The sequence below is a fragment of the Syngnathus leptorhynchus genome, chromosome 21 (assembly GCF_054491065.1).
Source record: "Syngnathus leptorhynchus isolate UIUO chromosome 21, UIUO_Slep, whole genome shotgun sequence".
NCBI lineage: Eukaryota > Metazoa > Chordata > Actinopteri > Syngnathiformes > Syngnathidae > Syngnathus > Syngnathus leptorhynchus.
This window is the reverse complement of record NC_141215.1, coordinates 1,726,799-1,731,482: the sequence shown is the minus strand read 5'-3', so window position 1 is coordinate 1,731,482 and position 4,684 is coordinate 1,726,799. Positions and strand designations below refer to the sequence as shown.

Below are 4,684 nucleotides of genomic sequence, written 5' to 3'. Positions count from 1 at the left end.
GGTTGCCATCAGCTAGCATGCGAATTTGGCCCACGGTTTGTGCACAGCATGCACAACTGTACGTGTCAGCATGTGTGTGTGTGTGAGACACTGAAGGTGGAAAGCGCCGGTCGCACGCACACACACACACACACACACGCACGCACGCATGCAGGCGTCCTCCAGGGCTAGATGAAGCAACAGCAGTCACAGGGGGGTTCTTGTTTTAAGTCGAAGTCACGCAAGCTTCATTGATTTATTTTGTTTGTTTTTTTCCCCTTCTCCATAGTGACGAAGATGATGACCCTGGTGAGTGGAACCCCTCCTCCTCCCTCCTAAATCTGTTCCTCCACGCCGGCAGCAGATGTCTTAGCTGGAAGCGCCCGAAAGCGAGCACAGCGGCGCCATGGTGTACATTGAGCCTTGAATATTGTTTGCAAATCAAATGTGGTTTTGCCTCGGGGTGGTGGGGGTGCTTGCTCGGATGTGTTTGTTGTTGTCATGACAGTGGTTTGTATGCAACGGTGGGAGCAGGGGCGCTTGGCCAACAAACGGAAAAGTAGAAATCCCTGATTACAAAATTAATGGATAATATTTAATTTTATTCAAATGTTATGACAAAACCACGTGAAGTTAATCGCAAAATTTTTTGTTTCTTCCTCACAATTCCACTCAAATTCCCTACCCACAGATAAAGATTTGTAATTAAAGTGAAAAATGATGTCATGTCGTTATCACGCCTGTTCTTTTCTTTTAAATAATTTATAATAATTGAGAAGAAGGATGCTAACAGATGTTAGCAATTAGCATGGAGCATGTATGATTGGAGAATAAATAGCATCAGAGCGGTGGTGGGTCCCCTTTTTTAGGTTAATGTTTTAATTCTTAACAATTCTAAAAAAAAAAAAATCAATTCAGCTGTTTCATTTGAACATTTCATCTTGACAATTGTTTTTTTAATCCATCTCATCAGGAAGAAAACCACTTCCTGTCAAGTTGTTGCCACACAAGGTATTATTTCATATTTTTTTATTAGATGATTTCATTTAATTCATCTGTCTTTTTCCGTCCCCACTCATCAAGGTCCTCAGCTTGTTCTTGTTAGATGTGACGGAACACTTCTGTGACATGAAGGACCGCAGGGATGACATGTCCATAAAAAGGAAACAAAAATGTGTTTGATGGGCCTTATGCTGCCATACTAGGCCTTGCCACACTTTCAGTGGGTTGACCTTTAGCAAGTGCAGCTGAGGGTTAGTGCTGGGAAATGGCGGCCACTTTCTGTTCTCTGTGTACGATATGGTACAGAACCCATATATGATGGCCATTAGATACAAATTTAATTGTTAATGAAGGGTAATGGCTGACACTGCATAATTAATTAACACCCACAGGCTAGAAATAAAGAAAAAAAATTGCTCAGCACTCTGATTACCATGACAACCAGCAATCACTGTACATATATGTCAACTTCCACTCACCCCTTTTTAAATAAACATAGATGCAGTGATGATGCTGCTAATGAGTTTGCAGAAATTCAAGTGGAATATATGTCAATGGAAAATGATCTTAAAACGACAATAGCCCTGAATGGGATGAACGGTATAAAGAATGGATAAGCAAATGTATTATTGTCTTTACAAATGTAATGTATTTCTATATTTAAAACTTCTAATTATATTATATAGAAAATATTTGAAATTTCAACATGTGAAAAAAATTAAATATAAAACCACATTGAAATATATGATCAACATTTTGATACGATTCCACGTTATATAAAAAGTAAATAAAAAGAAAAACAAGCCCCAAATCATTTCACACAATGGGAAAATAAATACATAAGTGGCATTATAAACAAAACATGACCTTTCCCCCTCCAAACCACACGGGAGCAGCATATTTTTTCTGAATTGTGTAAAAGTCCAAAATAAACCTATTTCCATTTTTGAGTATAAATTGAATGACTAAAACAAAACATAATGTCTATGTGGGAATGTTAGCATATGCAGTTCAAGCTAAAATTCATATGAGAAAAGCAGAATGCCTCCAACTGGTAATTTAGTTAATTATCCTGTCAACGTGGAGGATAAGAGCACGCAAATCCAATGATTGAATGAAGCAGTTTGTTTGAAAAAGCGGTTCAATTAGAGCACCGTTTGTTGACGACAAATAGCGAGCTCGTTAGCGCTCTTTGACTCACTCACAAAGCCGCCAAAGCGTCACGGATGGCGGCCGCATTTAATTCGACAAATTAATGTGACGGCATGTATGGACTCACAGAGGCATGTGAGAATTACATCGTTACACAGTAGTGTTGGCCCGTGAGTGAACGATTCGTTCAAAGGAACGAATCTTTTCAGTGAAGGAAAGTGAACGAATCACTTCCTTAAGTTTTTTTCAGTTCATATGACTTTAACCAGTAGGTGTCGGTAATGTGCATTGAAGCTGGTGCCACCTCGCCGTAAAACAAAACAAACACCATCGCTCCTGACATCCTCCAACAGAAGCTCATCCAGTCAGTGGATCACCAGCTTCCCGACCAACAGGAGACAGCATGTGAGGCTGGGGAGCATCACATCTGATACCCGGACCACCAATACTGGCGCCCCTCAGGGATGCGTCCTCACCCCACTGCTCTTCTCTCTCTTTACACCAACGATTTCTCCTCAGGTGACTCTCCTGTGAAGATTCTGAAGTATGCAGACGACACCACTCTCATCGGACTGATCCGAGACGGTGATGAGACTGCGTACAGACACGAGGTGGAGCGGCTGGTCCACTGGTGCAGCCAAAACCACCTGGAGCTGAACCCGCTCAAGACCGTGGAGATGACAGTGGACTTCAGGCAAGACCCTTCACCACTTTCACCCCTCACTATCCGCAGTAATGCTATTCTCTCCACAGACACCTTCAAGTTCCCGGAAACCACAATCTCTCGGGACCTGAAATGGACCGGCCACATAGACTGTCCGGAAGAAGGCCCAGCAGAGGCTGTACTTCCTGAGACAAGAGGTTCAACCTGCCGCGGGAGCTGCTGAAGACCTTCTACACTGCCATCATCCAGTCTGTCCTCTGCACCTCCATCACTGTCTGGTTTGGATCGGACTCCAAACAAGACAAGCACAGACTGCAACGGACAATCAGGACTGCAGAAAAGATAATTGGAATCAACCTCCCATCTATCCAAGACTTGTACCTGTCCAGGACCAGGAAACGTGCAAGTAACATCTCTACAGACCCTTCTCACCCAGGTTGCAGTCTGTTTGAACTACTCCCCTTCGAACGAGCTCTGGACCCCAAAACCAGCAGACACAGAGACAGCTTCTTCCCCCAGGCTGTTGCTCTGATGAACTCACACCACTCTTAGAGTTTTGCTGTGCAATAACATCCTGCTCTCCACACCTTTTGTGAATTGTCTACGCTGTTTGTACTATGTGTCCTCTCTGCATCCATTGCAGCTTGTCACCCTGGAAGAGGAACCCTCCCATCTGTGGTCTCTTCTCAAGGTTTCTCATTTCCCCTAGTTGGAGTTTTGAGTTTTTCCTTGCCCTCCTGGGAGTTTAAGATCATCGGATGTTTGAGAATATTTGTCATTTTGTCCTGAGTGTTGTTAGTCACCTAAATGTTGAACAAAGACTGTGATGTACTGAAGTCAAATTCCTTGTTTGGCACGCTCAAATATGGCGAATAAAAACTCTTGAATCTTGAAAATCTTGAAGGGATGTGCCGTTATGCAACAACGGTATGCTTCTCTTTGGGTAATCTTTATTTTACTTATTGTAGTTTTTAAATAACGTGTATGCATATATCCGCCGAAATATTGTTATCCAATATATCTACTCCAATTTCACATTAGATTGCTGGTTTGAAATGTACTTTTATTATTATTATTGTTATTATTTTAATAAACATTTATGTTAAAACGTGTTTTATTCCTTGTTTTTATGTTCGCTAATTAAAATATAAAAATCAGACATTTGGTTAACTGCTTTATATGACAATATGTATGTGCTTTGCGTTGTTATACGAGTTGGTGTACCCCAAAATAACAAATGTCGGAACAACGGAATTTTTTTTCAACCTTTTATTCAAACACAAACACAGTATAATAACACCATCAACTACAATCCAACAAATACGAAATTAAAACATCAATGACGGCATAACGTGTGTCGGCTGGCATAGCAGCAAGGCTCTCTGTCACTCGTGAATCTTCGTGAGCAAACCTGAAAAACGGGGTGTACCTAATGGAGTGTCCAAATGAAGTCACAGATGAAACCGCCAATCAGAAAGTGGGGGTGAGCGCGGGTGTGGCACTTTTCACTGTCATTTAAGCTTTGACCATGATTTTTCCCTAATGAAGTGGCCTGTTATTAGGAACACCTGAAAATGGCAGTGTACCTAATGGAGTGTCCGTGAGTGACGTCACAGATCAAACAACCAATCAGAAAGTGGGGGTGAGGGCGGGTGTGGCACTTTTCACTTTCATTTAAGCTTTGACCATGATTTTTCCCTAATGAGGTGGCCTGTTATTAGGAACACCTGAAAAAGGCGGTGTACCTAATGAAGTGTCCGAATGACGTCACAGATCAAACAGCCAATCAGAAAGTGGGGGTGAGGGCGGGTGTGGCACTTTTCACTTTCAGTTAAGCTTTGACCATGATTTTTCCCTAATGAAGTGGCCTGTCATTAGGAACACCTG

At 42.0% G+C, this 4,684-nt stretch overlaps 1 long non-coding RNA gene across 1 annotated transcript; it reads left to right on the top strand.

Annotated features, from left to right (window-relative positions):
* Window positions 1–245: 245 nt before the first annotated feature.
* Window positions 246–3,909, top strand: LOC147040040 (uncharacterized). Its single transcript, XR_015063132.1, has 2 exons — window positions 246–2,538; window positions 2,653–3,909. It is a non-coding gene; the product is annotated as an uncharacterized LOC147040040 (long non-coding RNA).
* The last annotated feature ends 775 nt before the right edge of the window (window positions 3,910–4,684 follow it).